A 22,548-nucleotide genomic window follows, 5' to 3' on the forward strand; every position below is an offset into this window, starting at 1 on the left:
TTTTGCTCGCTGCCGTGGTAGCTCCGACAGTGCGAGCCGTGTGCTCCCGCGTCGGAGATGTGGGTTGCTTCCCAGTCCACAGTGTAAACATAGAGGCCGTAATTAAATTCGGCGGCAGCCCGACCCACGCAGACCCGTCACCGGCGGCAAATCGGCGTGAAATGACGGAAAAACCCTCGCCTAACTTCGTTCCGAACGCAATTTGTCGGATCACGACGCCGCACACCGAATAACGGACGCATTAATTACACTTACGCATCACGCACGATCCGCAGCCAAAGGCTATTACATTTTGTAACAGCAACGACCGGTCGCTGGCTGCAGCTGATGCAGTTATGCGCACGCTATCCGCGGGCGTAACGTCATTTCCCGAACGGGTTATGAGCAAGAAATGCGAATACTGATGTTGCAGGGTAGTTAAAAGTGGGTAACGACTAGCTCTCAGAATATTTCAACCATGGATACCAGGAGTAACAGCGCTCCTTTCGGTGGTAGGCAAATCATGTCTCCCTCATAGACAAAGCTGCTAACAACCGGCGTCTCTTGTAAAACGTAAGGCAGGCTGATTTTGTAGTTTTTTTTTTTAATTTTAGAATTTGCTAGCGTCTCCTGCTAGCATATCAGTATCTCACACTATAGGTGAAGCAACAGGTCTCCATAATTACGTAGTCACCATCTACTGTGACAAGGTATATGCGCTTGGAAGGTCCGTAGAAGAAGCACACATTATGCTATGATTTATCCAGAAGGTATCCAATTCCTTATAGTGTCAGCTTCCAAAGCGATATCATAATTTCAGTAGGAATGTTTTGGTTAAATCGTATCACAAACGTCCGTCACACATTATTTGGTGTAGTCATTGCTGTGGTTCGTCGTTCATTCGACTGTACAACAGAAGACTCAAAAACTAACTGGATTTATTCAATTATGCGTCTTTTTTTATTTTCTCCGTTATTGTCAGTGTTGATGCTGCGAGTACACAACTTTCGTAAAAAAGAAAAAAACCGTCTTCGTTCACAAATCGTGATTTTTATTTCCCTTTTTAAATTCACAATAGGTGTCGTTACACGATAAAAAATGAGTGATGCAACTAATTAATCTCAGCCCCAACAACTGCATGCCTGTAGAAGCAGTACGGGTCTGCACATTTCTTTTTCATTTTTATGTACACGTCCAGTGGTGGGTTTCTTAATCTTCTACCAACCTAAGCGGTGTCGGTGGAAGGTAGAGAGCAGGAACAGGAGGGCTTGGCCAAAGATGAGTAAAGCGAAACGTTTTGCTAGCAGAGGTTGGTCATGGGGCTCCCCCACCACCTCGGGCGGTTCGGAGAGAACTCCGCGCCACGGTTACAGCGGGAGTTGTTCTGAAGGCAGGTAAGCGACCAGACGTTCCCTCAGAACGGCTGTGTCGAACAAGGGACAAAAGGTATTTTAATATGTAAATAATAATTTGTTAATCTCAAAACTTTCTGGTCCCAGCTATTTTTTAATTATCATTTAGGTTCTGGTTAAAATTTTTGGTTGAGTTGATAAGAGGTATGCGCTGCCTGCGATATGCTAGGTATAAGAGAATCGCTGACCAGAGAGCAGTGTTGACTGATTATGAACTGTGTAGCTGTAGCAGTAAGTTGTTGCTAGTCGCTAGTCTGAGGTTGTCTGTGCGTGTCTGGAGTCTGCTCTGGTCGGGAGTCCGGAGCCTGAGTATTATTGTATAAGGTAAAAAGCAGTCTCGCGCATATCTAATAATGTATCTGAACTGTCATCCAAATGTTTTTAAAAAATGTCCTAATAATAATTTTTGTAATATAAAGTAATTTTTTTTTTTTAAAAAAAGCATTCATTTCAAAAAATCAGTTGCTTCCTTTCACAAATCACAAATGTATAGGCCAGTATTGCACGGAGCTGTGCCGGAAAAATGTTAAGTAAGAGCAGATATATCATTACTTCTCAGAGATTCACAAAGAAATACGATCCTGGCCGGTTGTCCCCAAGTGTAAGCTCCCCATAAAATAATAAAATTAAATAAATATTATTTGATTAATGATTCTAATTTTTGTGTAACCTCACAACAAAACTGGTTCCCATTTAATGTACCCACAAAATTCTTTTCTCATTTAATATAAGCTCGAAACAGAAAAATTCCTAAACCTCGTAATAAAAAATAAATTCAGTAACCTGGTAAAATTTGGACGACAGCAGTGCTGCGTCGTGGCCCTGTAAGATCATTCTGAAGAAAAAGCAAAAATTCTTACCTCAATAAAAACGGCGAATATATCTGCTCTTACTTGACATTTTTCCGGCACAGCTCCGTGCAATGCTGGCCTATACATTTGTGATTTGTGAAAGGAAGCAACTGATTTTTTGAAATGAATGCTTTTTTTTAAAAAAATTACTTTATATTACAAAAATTATTATTAGGATTTTTTTAAAACATTTGGATGACAGTTCAGATACATTACTAGATATGCGCGAGGCTGCTTTTTACCTTATACAATAATACTCAGGCTCCAGACTCCCGACCAGAGCAGACTCCAGACAAGCGCAGACAACCTCAGACTAGCGACTAGCAACAACTTACTACTACAGCTACACAGTTCATAATCAGTCAACACTACTCTCTGGTCAGCGATTCTCTTATACCTTGCATATCGCAGGCAGCGCATACCTCTTACAAATTAATCAGTGCCATGATAGGGTGATTTCCGTTAGGCGCGATCACGCGGTCTTTAGATTCAAAGCGCTGCCCAAGCCTTAAAAGTTACTGCCGACCATATTATTTTATTTGTGCAGGACATTTTAAATTATCAATAAAACTGTACTGAGTGTATATTCGACAAGATTAATCGATTTGATTCCAAGCGCTTCACGCAAAGATATGCAGCCACCAAAATCCTACTCGATACCAGCCACGAGTTGCATACACCCCACAGGACTCTACAGGCTAAGGCCAACGTGGTTTATTCTCGTATGAGAAAGCCATAGGATTATATATAAATGTACCAGTAATGTTTTGTCCATGTATTAAATACAAAAAGATGACTGTAAGATGCGAAATATTAGTCAAAAATAAATATTTTATCATTTGAAGCTATTTCCATGATCGTTAATTTATTTTCAGTACATCTGAGAATAGTGTCACATTTGTAGTATTGATGATTACGCTCCTAAAATCCAAATTGCTTGGCTCAAGTTTAGCTAACAGCATGTAGCTTACTCTGACTGTCCCATAGAATACCATTGCGTTATCCGCTGCGACCTTAATAAATTCAATCAGTGAATGAATAGTTCCTAAAATTTAGATGGGCCTAAATGTACTTCAAATAACTGGAAAAATTATTCAGAGAATGTTACGTCGCCAAAGAAAAATAAGAGCGAATGTGGACAGCATATGCCAGCATAGCAGGCTGCAACAAAAAGAAATAATAATAATCAAAAGAAGCTCGTGCTAGGTAAAGTAAGTAACCTAATGGTGAGTTACACCTTCACGTTGAATTTGGAGTCCTGGGGTATAATCTTCACGTTCCTGATCAACCTGCACAATTTTTTGAAAACTGATACTCGATTGCATAGGCTCCTTAAAAGATGGCACACTGTGACTAAAATGTTTCCAGAAGTAACAAAAACCAGAATTATCACTGTTTCCAGCAGTGTCCCCATAGTTCTTAGGCACGGTGTGTGTAGACATATTTACATGCTTATAGGAGTAGATACCGTCTCGCAGTGCGTTTGTGGACAAAATTCAAACAAGTAAAAGAACACCCAAGTGTAAGGATATTACAATTTTACACGTATACAGATACTGCTATTTCTAAATCGATACAATGATGTTACATCATTATTTATAAACCGATATCATTGGCAAAACAAATTATTTTGCGGATATCAGTTGTGACCAAATGCTTTAAAACTGTGCGAGACTCATCAACCCTCTTACTACCACAATTATTTTTATTCTTTCACTGTGCCTCACGAAATTGTTCTGTTACTTGAAGGTTTAAGAAATCCACGTGGGACTACTCTAACATGCTGTAAAAAAACCTAACATTGCTCTAAAATTGTTTCTTAGCCGTTCTGCTTTCTTTGCTCATGGGTATCAAACAGCCTTCCGCTGGATCAACTGTTTGTTGGGTCCAAAGTCACATCCATTCAGCTTGTGCGCCGTATTTCTGTAACGGAAGGCAGCACCTGAATGTTGTTCAAATACACTCCTGGAAATTGAAATAAGAACACCGTGAATTCATTGTTCCAGGAAGGGGAAACTTTATTGACACATTCCTGGGGTCAGATACATCACATGATCACACTGACAGAACCACAGGCACATAGACACAGGCAACAGAGCATGCACAATGTCGGCACTAGTACAGTGTATATCCACCTTTCGCAGCAATGCAGGCTGCTATTCTCCCATGGAGACGATCGTAGAGATGCTGGATGTAGTCCTGTGGAACGGCTTGCCATGCCATTTCCACCTGGCGCCTCAGTTGGACCAGCGTTCGTGCTGGACGTGCAGACCGCGTGAGACGACGCTTCATCCAGTCCCAAACATGCTCAATGGGGGACAGATCCGGAGATCTTGCTGGCCAGGGTAGTTGACTTACACCTTCTAGAGCACGTTGGGTGGCACGGGATACATGCGGACGTGCATTGTCCTGTTGGATCAGCAAGTTCCCTTGCCGGTCTAGGAATGGTAGAACGATGGGTTCGATGACGGTTTGGATGTACCGTGCACTATTCAGTGTCCCCTCGACGATCACCAGTGGTGTACGGCCAGTGTAGGAGATCGCTCCCCACACCATGATGCCGGGTGTTGGTCCTGTGTGCCTCCGTCGTATGCAGTCCTGATTGTGGCGGTCACCTGCACGGCGCCAAACACGCATACGACCATCGTTGGCACCAAGGCAGAAGCGACTCTCATCGCTGAAGACGACACGTCTCCATTCGTCCCTCCATTCACGCCTGTCGCGACACCACTGGAGGCGGGCTGCACGATGTTGGGGCGTGAGCGGAAGACGGCCTAACGGTGTGCGGGACCGTAGCCCAGCTTCATGGAGACGGTTGCGAATGGTCCTCGCCGATACCCCAGGAGCAACAGTGTCCCTAATTTGCTGGGAAGTGGCGGTGCGGTCCCCTACGGCACTGCGTAGGATCCTACGGTCTTGGCGTGCATCCGTGCGTCGCTGCTGTCCGGTCCCAGGTCGACGGGCACGTGCACCTTCCGCCGACCACTGGCGACAACATCGATGTACTGTGGAGACCTCACGCCCCACGTGTTGAGCAATTCGGCGGTACGTCCACCCGGCCTCCCGCATGCCCACTATACTCCCTCGCTCAAAGTCCGTCAACTGCACATACGGTTCACGTCCACGCTGTCGCGGCATGCTACCAGTGTTAAAGACTGCGATGGAGCTCCGTATGCCACGGCAAACTGGCTGACACTGACGGCGGTGGTGCACAAATGCTGCGCAGCTAGCGCCATTCGACGGCCAACACCGCGGTTCCTGGTGTGTCCGCTGTGCCGTGCGTGTGATCATTGCTTGTACAGCCCTCTCGCAGTGTCCGGAGCAAGTATGGTGGGTCTGACACACCGGTGTCAATGTGTTCTTTTTTCCATTTCCAGGAGTGTATATTGTTAACTATAAAATCGGTGAACGCATGAAACTAGCGTTTCTAAAATCAAGTACTTTAACCTAGACGACACTTTAGTATGCCCGCCTACAGCGGGTGTCGCTACTGATGCAGAAATGCTGCACCTCGCTTCTACGAAGCAGCCGTCTCTTACCACTAGAGGCGGGATAGGTGTGCCACATGGGCTACGTCACTCGCACGGATATACTCTGGCCAGTAATCATTTGTTCTCTGCTGTATAAAGTGCATCTCTTCACTACGCATACAACAACCTTGCTTTGTTCTGGGCTGTCCAGTTTGTATTACTGTGATATTTCAGTTCGCAGTGTATGACGACTCTTGCTTTGTTTAAAGTTTACGCTTTCATGTCAGAAGTGGACAGAAAAAACGATTTCGTACACATGACAGTTAGTTAAGAAGCAGTGCCTACCACCTGCACCTGCAGGAAAGGGGTTCTCGTTTCGTTTAGGTTTCTTCTCGTACATTTGGAGCAACGTGTTCCTCATACGAGTCCTCATGTCATTCACGGCAAAGAAATTAGTAATACACTAAAGAATTCTCTAATTCGTGCCGTAGGCACATCTGTGGCATTGTGAGATTCTTGGCTGCAACTGTAGCGCTACCTGTAGGCCATATGGGAATATGAGCCTTGAGCGGGTCAGTCGATCGCGGGCTGAGAACGAGATAGTTCAGCAAGCATTTTTAATGTTGATCGATGGTTGGCAAGCCGGTAACAGGAAAAGTGTCTTGTACATGGCCCACTGTAAGGTCTGGTGGCCTGGATGCAGAACTGCGCTCGACTGCAGTCGGCGTTACTATTGACGGATGTGGAGACGACTACCCAACGGTACTGGATTCAGTCACTCCTAAACTTCCTGGAGGGAAGTTCCATTCAAACACAGCGTACAGCATTACCAGTAACTGTGAAAGTAACAATATGTTTCTTCTAAACTTAATGAGTTGGTCGAGATAAGTTATGCACATTGAAAAAGTACAAAGAAGGGCAACTCGTTTTGAATTATCGCGAAACAGGGGATATAGTGTCACAGGCATGATACGTGAATTGGAGTGGCAATCATTAAACCAAAGGCGTTTTTCGTTGCGGCGGGATCTTCTCATGAAATTTCAATCACCAGTTTTCTCCTCCGATTGCGAAAACATTCTGTTGGCAACCACTTACATAGGGAGAAATGATCATCACGACAAAATTAGAGAAACCAGGGCTCGCACAGAAAAATTTAGGTGCTCGTTTTTACCGCGTACGGTTCGAGAGTGGAACGGTGGTTCATTGGACCCTCTGCCAGGCACTTTATTGTGAATGGGAGAGTTATCACGTAGATGTAGATGTAGATGAGGTGACGAAATTCATGGGTTAGCGAATTGCGCACATACAGACGACGGTAGTATCGCGTACACAGGGCATAAAAGGATGGTGCATTAGCAGAGCTGTCATTTGTGCTTGCGTGATTCGTGTAAAACGGTCTCCGACGTGGTTATGGTCGCACGGCAATAATTAACAGACTCTGAACGCGGTGTTGTTGGAGCTAGATGCATGGGACATTCAAATTCAGAAATTGCTATGTAATTCAGTATTCCGAAATCCACAGTGTCAAGAGTGTGACGAGAATACAAAATTTCAGGAATTATGTCTCACCACGGACAACGCAATGGCCTACAGCTTCACTCAACAAAAGGGAGCAGGGATGTCACCGCTATCAGACAAGCAACACTGTATGAAATAACCACAGAAATCAATGTGGGACGTACGATGAAGGTATCCATTAGGGCAGTGCGGTGAAATCTGGCGTCAGTGGGCTATGACAGCAGACGTCTGACGAAAGTGCCTTTGCGAAGAGCACGACATTGTCAGCAACCCCTCTCCTGGACTCGTGACCATATCGCTTGGACTCTAGATGACTAGAGAACTGTCTTGATTTTATTTGGCAAGAGACGATAGTAGGGTTCGAATGTGGCGCAAACCCCCCTGAAGCCATGGGGCCAAGTTGTCAGCAAGACACTGTGCAAGCTGGTGGTGGTTCCAAAATGGTGTAAACTTTGTTTACGTGGAATGGACTAGGTCCTCTGGCCCAACTGCTAGTAGGAGACCATTTACAGCCATTGACAGACTCCATGTTTCCAAACAGCTTTGGATTTTTTATAGATGACAGTGCGCCACGTCACCGACCCACAATTGTTGGCGATTGGTTTGAAGAACATTCTGAACAGTTCGAGCGAATGATCTGGCCACCCAGATTACCCGACAAGCATCCCATTGAAATTTTATGGGGCATAATCGAGAGGTCAATTCGTGCACAAAATCCTGCGATGACAACATTTTCGCAACTATGGGTGGCTATAGAGGCAACAGGGCTCAATATTTCTTCAGGGGACTTCCAACGACTTATTGAGTCCGTGCCATGTCGAGTTGCTGCACTGTGCCGGGCAAAAGGAGTCCTACACTATATTAGGAGGTATTCCATGATTTTTCTCGCCTTGGTGTACTTCAGTGCTGTCCGCCCTCTCAGTAACTGCAAAATGGTTCAAATGGCTCTGAGCACTATGGGACTTAACATCTGTGGTCATCAGTCCCGTAGAACTCACAACTACTTAAACCTAACTAACCTAAGGATTCGAACCTGCGACCGTAGCAGTCGCGCTGTTCCGGACTGAGCGCCTAGAACCGCTAGACCACCGCGGCCGGCAGTAACTGCAGTAACGGTGATTGACGTGTGTGACTAATGTGACCGTTTGTAGCGCCTGAAATGCATATCCTCCTATTTCCATCTATTGTACTATAATTTTTTTCCTTATTTTGTTACCTGAAGATACGACATTTCTGTGTGTTTATATACTGTAATTGTTTTACTATTTGTATATATACAGGATGAGCCACCTAACGTTACCGCTGGATATATTTCGTAAACCACATCAAATACTGACGAACCGATTCCACAGACCGAACGTGAGGAGAGGGGCTAGTGTAATTGTTTAATACAAACCATACAAAAATGCACGGAAGTATGTTTTTTAACACAAAACTAAGTTTTTTTATATGGAACCACGTTAGTTTTGTTAGCACATCTGAACATATAAACAACTACGTAATCAGTGCCGTTTGTTGCATTGTAAAAAACAAACGCTAACCTCCAACGTTCAGTTGCGTGATGTAACAAACACGGGCCACGGTCGGCGAGCAGCATCTGCAGGGACATGTTTACGATGACGACCGTGTTTACGAGTGTGGCTGTAGTGCACTGTTGTGGTTTGGTCTAGCTGTCGCAGTGTCCGCATGTAGCGCTTGCTGCTATTGTTATTCTGCATTCGTCTCCGCACGCAGACCAACTGTAGTACACCGTGTTACCAGACGTCTGTGATAGTGTAGTGTTGTAGGAACTGTGACAATGGTGTATTCGAACTCTGAAAAGGCGGAGATGATACTCATCTATGGCGAGTGTCGACGACATGCGGCTGAAGCCTGCAGGGTGTATGCAGAACGGAACCCGGACAGAGAGCATCCAGCGTGCCGCACATTACAAAACATCTACCGCCAACTGTATGCAACAGGTATGGTCGTAGCACGCAAACGGGTCCGTAACAGGCCCGTCACAAGAGAAGCGGTTGCAGTTGGTGTGTTAGCTGCTGTTGCCATGAACCCACACATGAGTACACGGGACACTGCGAGAGCCGGTGCACTGAGTCAAAGTAGTGTCATGCGCATACTGCATCGTCACCGATTTCTCCCGTTTCATGTGTCGCTACATCAGCAGTTACATGGTGATGACTTTAATCATCGAGTGCAATTCTGTCAATGGGCATTAACAGAGAATGCGTTGCCGTTCTACCTGTTTACCGATGAAGCGGGTTTCACAAACCACGGGGCAGTGAATCTACGGAATATGCACTACTGGTCCGTGGACACTCCTCGCTGGCTCAGACAGGTAGAGTGACAGCGACCGTGGACTGTAAATGTATGGTGCGGAATCATTGGCGACCACCGCACTGGTCCTCACTTCATTGCAGCGGCCCAAACAGCTGCAACATACATCGCGTTTCTACAGAATGATCTGCCAACGTTGCTCGAAAATGTCGCACTGGAAACGCGTCGACGTATTGTGGTATCAGCATGATGGTGCACCTGCACATTCCGCAATTAACACTAGGCTGACCCTTGACAGGATGTTCGACGGGCGTTTCATAGGACGTGGAGGACGCATAAATTGGCCAGCCCGTTCTCCTGATCTTACACCCCTGGACTTCTTTCTGTGGGGTACGTTAAAGGAGAATGTGTATCGTGATGTTCCTACAACCCCAGAGGATATGAAGCAACGTATTGTGGTAGCCTACGGCGACATTACACCAGATGTACTGCGGCGTGTACGACATTCATTACGCCGGAGATTGCAATTGTGTGCAGCAAATGACGGCCACCACATTGAACATCTATTGGCCTGATATGTCGGGACACACTCTATTCCACTCCGTAATTGAAAACGGTAACCACGTACATGTACATGTGCGTCAGTGAAAAAGACCAATAAAAAGGGTGTTAGCATGTGGACGTAATGTGCTGTTCCAGTCTCTTCTGTACCTACGTCCATCACCGTTCCATTTGGATCCCTACGTAATTCAGTGCTCTCCGATGCACACGATCGAATAGCGGAGGCGTGGTACTCAAGCGTCAACTTTAGGGTACAATATCTCCGGATGTAATTAACGTTTTACAATGCAACAAACGGCACTAATTACGTATTTGTTTATATGTTCAGATGTACTAACAAAACTAATGGGGTTCCTTTTAAAAAAACGCAGGTTTGTGTTAAAAAACATACCTCCGTGCATTTTTTTTTATGGTTTGTATTAACCGATTACACTAGCCCCTCTCCTCACGTTCGGTCTGTGGAATCAATTCGTCAGTATTTGATGTGGTTTACGAAATATATCCAGCGGTAATATTAGGTGACTCACCCTGTATATTTATGCATTTATGTCGATGTATAATTGGTTTGTTTTGTAAATATTATTCGTATTTTACGCTGGGTCTGGCCTAGGGAAAACTATGCTATCGAACGATTACATCGATAGGTCGTATGGAGAACCAAAGTGTTTAGGATCTTTGGTAGTGTTAACTCTGCCGCATCGAGCGCGGGAAGAAGGGGTCTGGCGGGAGTAGGGCAGTGGAGCAGGTGTGTTGTGTGACGCTCCCGCGGGTTTGGCAGCATGTAATTGCGCTCGACTTGCTCTAATAGTTTCTGACACGGTGTCGTGGACGGGAAGTATTAGCTGGCGCACATCAAGAGCCTGTTTCGCCTGGTGACAGTGTCGAGAAGAAGGCGCGCCAACATCCAGCTTCTGCAACAGCGACGGCCGATAATGAGTGAATGTCGCCACTTCCTCGACCGACGACTTCAAACCTTCAATCAACCAACAAGAAAGACTGGAAGCACGTAAAGTTTTAGAACCATATGGCAGACCTCAGCTTTTAAAATTGTCCCATTTGCCTCCCTCACAAAATTACAGCAACCTAGCATGAACCTTTGTTGCTCATTGTCCCAATTGCATTACCAAGCAGGGCCCCTTCCTTTTTCGGAATGAACCCGAGTGTTGTTGAAATTCAAACGCCAGCATTAAAGTAATATCATTCCATTTCACTGCTTTAATTTCAAAGTTCAGTTAAAGTATTCATAGCTGGCTACAATATTTAGATTACACAAGCACAAATTAAGAGTGCGAGTTTTGTTACCATATTTTAGGTTACCTGTGACTGCAGCTAGGCTTGGTACGTACAAAATTTTAGTTATTGTTAATTGTTCAGAATCATTTAATTCAGGTTCAAAGTTAAATCTCTTATTTCTAAATTGCGTAGACTCAAGTAGCTTTTGAAATGATTGTTGAGGTAGCCCAAGACTAGCATTATTTTATTGAATTTCGTAGTGCTTTAGAAACAAAGTTCACTATTAATTTCAGTCACTAAATTAGCTTTCAATTTTCCAGTTTTATTAATTCTTTTGCTAAATTAAGTCAGAGTGTAGCGAAATTTATTACTTCTGACATACATTCAGTTTTCACACAACATGCTTCAACCTTCAGTTGCCACACTTTTAGTGCTAATTATATGTGCATTAATCTTTCATTTTCAATAATTATAGTAGTTGTCCATAGGACTGGCGACCGTAATTTTTCCCAAATCTCAAATATCTAATTAACGCCAATTAATTGTTAACATAACGACCGCACATTTACTTTCTTATTAAATTTACCCTATTCTCAAAATTATTTTCCACCAATTTCATTTGCATTTTTCATTTCATTTAGATGTAATCCTTTCCTCCCTCTTTACCGACAAATTAACTTCGGTGACGATTGCTTTTCCAAACTTCCATTAGGTGCAAGCGGTTTAATTTTTCACTGTCATTAAGGTCGATAAGTGAGGGGGAGGTTACACGTTGTTTTATACAATTCCGTTACTGTGCTCAGAAGCTTCGCCTGTATTTTATTCTTGTGCAGTTTGTGTGATTACCAGTCACTGGCTGGTATATTTTGCACACGCTGTTTTAAGTGCAAGTGAAATTACGTGCAACTGGCCAAGAATAGTGTATCATTTAATTACGTAAATGATCTAAGGCTCAGTACATTTACGAGGAATCACTATTAAGATGCTTGTCTAAAACGGTTGGCTGAAACTTGTAAATTCTGTTGAATTGCTACCAGCCTCACTAAAGTTAAAATTCAGTTTAGTTGGCCACTAATGTCATCGGGGAATAAAATTAAGTGATGTGGCTCTTCGAACTGTGAAAATGCCCACTGCGAGTTCAGTAACATAAACTGTAGTCTATGGCAACTCACAAGAAGCTAAACGAACGTAATCTATGAACGCTTTTCTTTTCTTTCTGGTTGCTGTTAAGCATTGTGAGCCCTTCAGGATAAATAAAATAAACCCAGCACAGGCTGGTACACAGAATTACAACGGTTATTGGTGAGTACTAACTCAGATATCCTTTCAGATAACCTGAGCTCGTGTACTGAGGACATCATAATGTGGTCGTGCCAAGCAACCTAGGTTGCATACCAGTCAGTAATAATACGTGCCACTGTAACTGTTGATTAGATGTATGCTTCAACGATTTAATAAAACTTTGTTTACTGGCATTTATTTTTGGGCCAATTGCATATTTTAACTGACAAATTTAATTGGTGCATCAAAGTATTTTAACACTATCAGTTCTACGATTATTTGTACTTAAAGCCCCAATGACCCATGGACCTTGCCGTTGGTGGGGAGGCTTGCATGCCTCAGCGATAGAGATGGTTGCACCGTCGGTGCAACCACAACGGAGGGGTATCTGTTGAGAGGCCAGACAAACATGTGGTTCCTGAAGAGGGGCAGCAGCCTTTTCAGTAGTTGGAGGGGCAACAGTCTGGATGATTGACTGATCTGGCCTTGTAACATTAATCAAAACGGCCTTGCTGTGCTGGTACTGCGAACGGCTGAAAGCAAGGGGAAACTACAGCCATAATTTTTCCCGAGGACATGCAGCTTTACTGTATGATTAAATGATGATGGCGTCCTCTTGGGTAAAATATTCCGGAGGTAAAATAGTCCCCCATTCGGATCTCCGGGCGGGGACTATTCAAGAGGACGTCGTTATCAGGAGAAAGAAAAATGGCGTTCTACGGATCGGAGCGTGGAATGTCAGATCCCTTAATCAGGCAGGTAGGTTAGAAAATTTAACAAGGGAAATGGATAGGTTAAAGTTAGATATAGTGGGAATTAGTGAAGTTCGGTGGCAGGAGGAACAAGACCTTTGGTCAGGTGATTACAGGGTTATAAATACAAAATCAAATACGGGTAATGCAGGAGTAGGTTTAATACTGAATAAAAAAATTGGAGTGCGGGTTAGCTACTACAAACAGCATAGTGAACGCATTATTGTGGCCAAGATAGACACAAAGCCCATGCCTACTACAGTAGTACAAGTTTATATGCCAACTAGCTCTGGAGATGAAGAAGAAATAGATGAAATGTATGATGAGATAAAAGAAATTTTTCAGGTAGTGAAGGGAGACGAAAATTTAATAGTCATGGGTGACTGGAATTCGACAGTAGGATAAGTAAGAGAAGCAAACGTAGTAGATGAATATGGATTGGGGCTAAGAAATGAAAGAGGAAGCCGTCTGGTAGAATTTTTCACAGAACATAATCATAGCTAACACTTGGTTCAAGAATCATGAAAGAAGGTTGTATACGTGGAAGAATCCTGGAGATACTAGAAGGTATCAGATAGATTATATAATGCTAAGACAGAGATTTAGGAACCAGATTTTAAATTGTAAGACATTTCCAGGGGCAGATGTGGATTCTGACCACAATCTATTGGTTATGAACTGCAGATTGAAACTGAAGAAACTGCAAAAAGGTGGGAATTGAAGGAGATGGGACTTGGATAAACTGAAAGAACCAGAGGTAGTAGAGAGTTTCAGGGAGAGCATAAGGGAACAATTGACAGGAATGGGGGAAAGAAATACAGTAGAAGAAGAATGGGTAGCTCTGAGGGATGAAGTAGTGAAGGCAGCAGATGATCAAGTAGGTAAAAAGACGAGGGGTAGTAGAAATCCTTGGGTAACAGAAGAAATATTGAATTTAATTGATGAAAGGAGAAAATATAAAAATGCAGTAAATGAAGCAGGCAAAAAGGAATACAAACGTCTCAAAAATGAGATCGACAGGAAGTGCAAAATGGCTAAGCATGGATGGCTAGTGGACAAATGTAAGGATGTAGAGGCTTGTCTCACTAGGGATAAGATCGATACTGCCTACAGGAAAATTAAAGAAACCTTTGGAGAGAAGAGAACCACTTGTATGAATATCAAGAGCTCAGATGGCAACCCAGTTCTATGCAAAGAAGGGAAGGCAGAAAGGTGGAAGGAGTATATAGAGGGTTTATACAAGGGCGATGTACTTGAGGACAATATTATTGAAATGGAAGAGGATGTAGATGAAGATGAAATGGGAGATAAGATACTGCGTGAAGAGTTTGACAGAGCACTGAAAGACCTGAGTCGAAACATGGCCCTGGGAGTAGACAACATTCCATTAGAACTACTGATGGCCTTGGGAGAGCCAGTCATGACAAAACTCTACCATCTGGTGAGCAAGATGTATGAGACAGGCGAAATACCCTCAGACTTCAAGAAGAATATAATAATTCCAATCCCAAAGAAAGCAGGTGTTGACAGATGTGAAAATTACCGAACTATCAGTTTAATAAGTGACAGCTGCAAAATACTAACGCGAATTCTTTACAGACGAATGGAAAAACTGATAGAAGCGGACCTCGGGGAAGATCAGTTTGGATTCCGTAGAAATGTTGGAACACGTGAGGCAATACTAACCTTACGACTTATCTTAGAAGAAAGATTAAGGAAAGGCAAACCTACATTTCTAGCATTTCTAGCATTTGTAGACTTAGAGAAAGCTTTTGACAATGTTAACTGGAATACTCTCTTTCAAATTCTGAAGGTGGCACGGGTAAAATACAGGGAGCGAAAGGCTATTTACAATTTGTACAGAAACCAGATGGCAGTTATAAGAGTCGAGGGGCATGAAAGGGAAGCAGTGGTTGGGAAAGGAGTGAGACAGGGTTGTAGCCTCTCCCCGATGTTATTCAATCTGTATATTGAGCAAGCAGTAAAGGAAACAAAAGAAAAATTCGGAGTAGATATTAAAATTCATGGAGATGAAATAAAAACTTTGAGGTTCGCCGATGACATTGTAATTCTGTCAGAGACTGCAAAGGACTTGGAAGGTCAGTTGAACGGAATGGACAGTGTCCTGAAAGGAGGACATAAGATGAACATCAACAAAAGCAAAACGCGGATAATGGAATGTAGTCAAATTAAATCGGGTGATGCTGAGGAAATTAGATTAGGAAATGAGACACTTAAAGTAGTAAAGGAGATTTGCTATTTTGGGAGTAAAATAACTGATGATGGTCTAAGTAGAGAGGATATAAAATGTAGACTCGCAATGGCAAGGAAATCGTTTCTGAAGAAGAGAAATTTGTTAACATCGAGTATGGATTTAAGTGTCAGGAAGTCGTTTCTGAAAGTATTTGTATGGAGTGTAGCCATGTATGGAAGTGAAACATGGACGATAAATAGTTTGGACAAGAAGAGAATAGAAGCTTTCGAAATGTGGTGCTACAGAAGAATGCTGAAGATAAGGTGGGTAGATCACATAACTAATGAGGAGGTATTGAATAGGATTGGGGAGAAGAGAAGTTTGTGGCACAACTTGACTAGAAGAAGGGATCGGTTGGTAGGACATGTTTTGAGACATCAAGGGATCACAAATTTAGCATTGGAGGGCAGCGTTGAGGGTAAAAATCGTAGAGGGAGACCAAGAGATGAATACACTAAGCAGATTCAGAAGGATGTAGGTTGCAGTAGGTACTGGGAGATGAAGAAGCTTGCACAGGATAGAGTAGCATGGAGAGCTGCATCAAACCAGTCTCAGGACTGAAGATCACAACAACAACAAAGTCATGTATATAATACTCATGTATTTTGCTTTAAATCACTGAGATGGAGTTCCGTTTAATTTAAATTCAAGCTACTATTTCACATTAATGTTCATTCTTAACTGCTTGTGTATTTCTGAATTGTACTAGACCATTAAGCCGATACGTAACCATCTACATATTCAGCACAAACTAATGGCTGTTGGAGTAAATCCTTTATCAAGTTTCAATTTTTCCTGTAGTTTTATCTTAGCAAAGTAAATATCATGGATTCAGTTTCTTTTCAACTACATCTTAACGAGCTCTATATCTGATTGGTCAGCTTTGATCTGAAAGATGACCACATGCTGTAAACTATAAAAGAAGTATTTATTGTTTTAGTGTATGTGTTGTCAGTAATAAATGAATCGCATTTTCATTCTGCACATTACTCACCCAGACCTCTCTCCAGACCTCCATGCAGTACAAATTGTAAAGTAACATATCAAACAAAACACTGAAAGGAGCCTATTTTATCTGGCGTCTTCTCATCCTCATTCTTGTATGAACTGAAGCATAACGAGTTTCCATCTCCACACTGTTCATTGGCGTTCTGATGTATTATACTCTTGAAGGGGAGAGTCGTGCGGTGGTTAGTTTATCTGTGGCAGTCAATGTCGCCCTAAGTGCTAAATGTGTTGCATTCGCATTTGTATTCTAGGCTGATTCAATTCACTTCGCCTGACGTATGGAATGCTACAGAGTTGCAAGTACCTCCCAAAATGCTGATACACTTCCTTTCCTTTCTTGTTTCCAGTCAGTTACAGGGCTAACTAATGTTTTTTCAACTGCATTTTCCCCAAAATTTTTTCACTCGAACAATGAACCGTCACCTATATGAGTTGTCATGTTCACAAGGGGTAACAAAGGGAGAAATCCATAAGCATCGACACTTCAATGACTTGCCCATCCAAGTCACCTGGTTCATATCGAAACAGAGTAGGCGTTTCTAACCACTTTCGGAAAGTTTTCTACACGAAGGCTGTTTGGAAAGTAAGGAACGACCGGTCGCGAAGTGGAAACCACAGCGAAAGTCTGATGAAGCTTTGCACAGGTGTGATCGGCAGTGTCTCTACTGTGCCCATAGATAGCGGCACGTCGCTCTTCTCAGTTCTGAGTGCACAGTGAGCCCGTAAAGATTCCTATAAAATAGTGTCTCCCGGTAAGTATGGGTCCTGCCGACAGATTGCGCCTGATTTCACAAACGTAACTGTCATGCAATTCCTTCTTCATGGTAGTTCTCGGCCGCACACTGCAAAGCCAATGAGGACGCTCATGCAGCGGTTTATGTGGAAAATGTTTGATCATCTACCATACAGTCCGGACCTGGCTCCCTCTGATTTTCATTTCTGCTCAAGTAAACGGCTAGCTATGAAGGCAACATTCTTGTAAAACAAAGAGCTGCAGTCCAGCGCAGAAAATTGTCGGAAAGCACGGGAGGCTGCCTTCTACGAATAGGGTATTGAAAAGTTGGCACGACTGTACGACAGTTGTCTAAGTCGGACGGACAGAGAAGTAGCTAGAAGCTGTAGCTAACTGCTGCAAATAAAAGAATCTTGATTTTCGCTGTCGTTTCCATTTCACAACCGATCCCTCCTTACTTTCCGAATAGCTGTAGTAATTGATTCTTCTAGTCAAAAGACCACATGGTCTGCACTCCTGATTTTCGGGTGAGGTTAGGCCAGCTGCTATTTTGCAAGGACTATAAGTCTTAGTGGTGCATTTCTCATACTTCGGTGCATATCTCTGCAACGTGTAACTTTTGTGACCTATATTGTTGTACTGTGACCACATGCACCAGCTCCAACATTCTTGTAATATGAATATCAGTTTACAATTATTTACTGAATGAAGTTGTACAGTATTTTACTGAAGTGTCAAGACTTTGCACGACTGTCTATCAGCTCTCACTTGCACTGATCTGTCTTTAAACAATGTTGTAGCCCTACACCCATTACTGAACAACGTCCAGTCTGGCTCTTCCCAAAGGCGACTTTCGATGAGTTCTGAGACACCCACTGAGGCACGGCCCTGTGTTGAGATACTAACCTGTGATACTGGCTAACCGACTGCTGAGTGAAGCCCTATGTTTGTTTTTATTCACGTTTAGATATTCACTTGTGAACTATTTTTGTGACATTGGGTGGATGCGTAACACAGTCTTTGTCTTTTCTACCCTCTCTGATGCTTAACCTTAATTGAGTTACACCTGAAGAGTACGCCACTAGCCGCTCTTCTGTGTAGCATGTGTCCCATATCTTCTAGACGACACAGGAAATACAGTAGCCGTTCTTCTAGAGTACTTCCTGTTCTGATTCGCAACCACTGAGTATGCTTCACACAGTCTCCGACCATCTTCTGTTTAAGTAATTACACCCTCACTGAACTTTCTAAATCGTTCGCGTTGGTCACGAACAGAAAACATCATCTCATGACAGCATCCCATGAAATACATAAAATAACAGTAAGTATAATGAACGTGCTGCTTTAAACATCTGAGAAAGGAGCAACAGCCTGTAACACTTACTGCCCAACAGATAGTACTGTAACAGGACAAGGCAAATATAACACTATACTGCGCTGTTTGTCATAGTGGCATATGCGTATTACCAAATATGGTATTAAGATGCTGCAACGTTACCCTCTGGGAGGATTTGAGTAAATTGACCGTGAGTTGCCTAATGGGTTTGGATTATCGAACGTGAATTTAATATAACAGTAGAAACCAGAAAGCTAAAGACTGAAATTTGGAAAATATCTTAAGTAACCAAGTAAACTAAAATTAAATTAAATACAGTCGCCAGCCTAATTAGGCATAGTAATATAAGCATTTCCTTTAGAGAATCTATATTGAATTTTGGTAAAGGAAAGCTACCATTTCTTCTTTCCCAGAGAAGTGCAATGAAACTCTACTATAATCAGATAAGTGATACAGTGAATACCAGCGGTTATAAATAGTATGTGCAAGTTCTCACAGGAGAATTGACACTTTATCTCTCCTCCACAGTAATACTTTGTCATATGTAAGTTACCTCATCATCAAATGTTGTGAAAGACACTACTAAACCAAAACTGGACATGGACATAGTCCTGTTTGAATGTTAACTTTTCGTATGGTACAAAGATAATTACAAGTCACTCGCAATTGGATTTTTACACTCTCTATGAAGCAATCTTGTTTCTATTTTTATGAGTAAAAGCAATTACAGTAACTTTATCTTTCATAGGCAAAGACTTCCGTGGGGGGCCTCGAACTGTCTTTGCAATTTTTACTACACAAAGCACGCAAAACTCTAGAATTACTTCATAATGCAATTAATAAACTCATTTTTAAAGAATGTTTCTTCATATTAAGCAACACTAAACGGGATTTCAAACTGACCATGACACTAAAGCAAACTAAACACACTTTTCTGAAACGATTTGTAAGATGCAATTTAGGTATTACTCTTTCATAAATTTCTCACACCTTACAGGACTTTTAAAACAGTTAATGTCAGTGATATTTTGCACCGGTTCGTAAGTACGACTTTAAATGCAATTTACTCTAACCAACCTCAAGACAACGTGCTGCCTTATTGCCATTGATACAACCAGTAATTTTCCTTAACAAAATTTAATGCAGTTTATCTTTAAAGCACAAACACATTGAAATAAAGCAAATCAATCACTATGGAGGTTTTCATAAATGCAATGCTGACTTCCTCCCTTAACTTAAATTGAAACCACAGTATCCCTAGATATCTTTTGTCATTCAGAATTGTACAAATAATCAACCATTTATTTTCATTACATTTTAACACACAGAATACTCGGATGTCAGTATTTATGTGGAGTGATCCTAAGAGGTATCGTGAGAGGAACCAAATCAAGGTGTGGTTTGTGGGATTAAAGGGACCAGACTGCAACGGTCATCGGTCGAACCAAATCAAGGATCGGACACAAGTTTCACATAATTTGCCCGATTATTGCAAATTAAACAACACTTAAATGTACTGGTTCATACTTTGACATAAATCTGACCTCTTAGATTTACTAAAGTGATGGCGCTATATTGGTAGCGAGTACATGGTGGCTACCTGGTCTTTCCTCTGGATGTAATTGGCTCTATTATCTTCTTCTTGGCGACGACATTTCCAACATTAGAGCCTTTTTCATTAACAGAGTACCATTTTATAGCCGTGCACACATCCGAGGCCTTTCCATATTAATCCAGGTACTGGATGCTACCCACAGCACTTGGACTATTCACTCACTTCTGCTCAGACCGGACTGTCCAGTAGCTAGCTGCCGACTGACTGGGCTCTCTCACTTGGCGGCCAGACTGAGCACCACATCCACCTTTTCCTAAAGCGCCAACTCACTTCCGTTGCGGATGGGAAGTACTGTTGCTTTTCATTTTATACAGTGGAAGTCCGTAGATATGAATCAACTTATACATAGTTGTAATCAAACATCTTTTAAAAAATCTTGATATTTAAATACATTAACATGTCGACACAAAAGCCATATAATTTTGTAACATTTTCCTCCAATTAATACAAAGATTTTAAATAGTAAAGAGAAAACATTTTAAACAACTTTCCACTTCATTACAAAAGGTCAAAGTCATTACATAGTGAAAAAAACATACTTGACAATGAACAGAATTAATCAGTACAAAATATTTACAGTATTAATTATGGTGTTACAACCCCACCCATTTCTTTAAATAAAACAGCATAAATTAAACACGAAATCTGTTACTGAAAAACTGATCATCTTATTAGAAGCGTCAATCATTCACGATGTTCAGTTTTTAGTCGAACTTACGTACTGTCTTACACACAATGGGGCAGTGGGATCGACTCTCTTCTTTTTCAGGTAGCATAGCTGTCTCCAATGCAAAACATACCTGTTTGCTTTCATATCTCATTTAACAGAATTTTTTTTCTTTTTTCTATGAAGACTATACTTTGGTTTAATAAGACTCTCTGACAAATTCAAGACTCAGCTGAGGAAAAATTAAAAGAACGAGAGCTGTTCTCAAAGTCACGTCCGATCGATAGAGAAGTGGAAACCACAGTAAATATCAAAAATATTTTATTCACAACAGTAAGCCACAACTTCCAGGTACCTCTATAAACAGTCACCGCTCCAACTTAGACATTTGTCGTGGCATTGTACAAACCTTCCAGTACCCTCGTTACAGAAAGCAGCCGCTTGTGCTTACCGCCAATTCTCTACGCTGGTCCGCCTTTCGTTGCTGGGGCAAAAATGTTGTCTTCGTAGCCGGCGGTTTATGTGAGCAGAGATGAACAACAAAGGCAGCTAATTAAGGCCTGCATTGTGGGTGATCAAACACTTCCCATCGAAAATGCTGCAGGAGAGTCTTCATGGCCCCTGCAGAAGGCGACTGAGAATTGTATTGAAGAAAGAAATGCGTGACATTTATGTTATGTGGGCTGCATAGCTTCAGGCGAAATCTCTCACCAGATCCACATACTTGGTGGGAGACACTGTTGTTTTAGACGTTTCTACATGATCACTTAGAGCTCCGAATTGAAAAGCGCGACGTGAAGCGATTGATAGGCACTCTAAAGACAATTACCAATACATATGTGCAAAGTTTCATCGGAATTTCACAGTGGTTTCCATTTCGCGCCTAATCAGACCCTATTTTCCGAATACGCCTTGTATTATTGTTGTTAATATCTGGCCTCAATATTAATCTGATATTATGAATTAAGAATCAAGTCTTTCAACGCTATGGTCGCACACATTGCTTCCCATTTTTGGCGTACAAGGTCATTACAAGATAACAGCTATCTGTAGCTTGAAAATTATGTAAACCGACAAATTCTGTAACGTTCCACTAGGCATACAGATATTTTTCTACAATGTCATAATTTATTGTGAGCATTATTTTATCCGGTAGAGGACATATTCTCTCTTCATTCGTATGAACTGATTTGGTGTTGTAACGGTTCCCTAATGCATCAGTAGAGAGCACACTTCACTCTTCAGTTGTAATAACTGTTTTACCTTCAGTTGTACATCCTGATGCAGCATAGTACTTGTCTGCTAATGGAGTGAAACAACTGGAGTGAGAACACTGATATTATCTGTGCTTATAACATAGTAACGGAGGTCTTCATCATCCTCAACTGACATGTTTGGAGTGAATTTAATCTACCTGCCACTCGCGTTCATCAAGTGCATTTCTGCGTGAATCTGTGGGTAGATGTTGTTGGTGACTGCTTAATTGGGCTACATCTCCCACTTAGGCTACTAAATAGCAGGCATTATTACAAATACCTAGCCAGAGAATAGCCAGGATTGATAGATGACTTGCCACTCGTTGCAAGACAGCAGATGTTGTTCCA

The sequence above is a fragment of the Schistocerca americana genome, chromosome 1 (assembly GCF_021461395.2).
Source record: "Schistocerca americana isolate TAMUIC-IGC-003095 chromosome 1, iqSchAmer2.1, whole genome shotgun sequence".
NCBI lineage: Eukaryota > Metazoa > Arthropoda > Insecta > Orthoptera > Acrididae > Schistocerca > Schistocerca americana.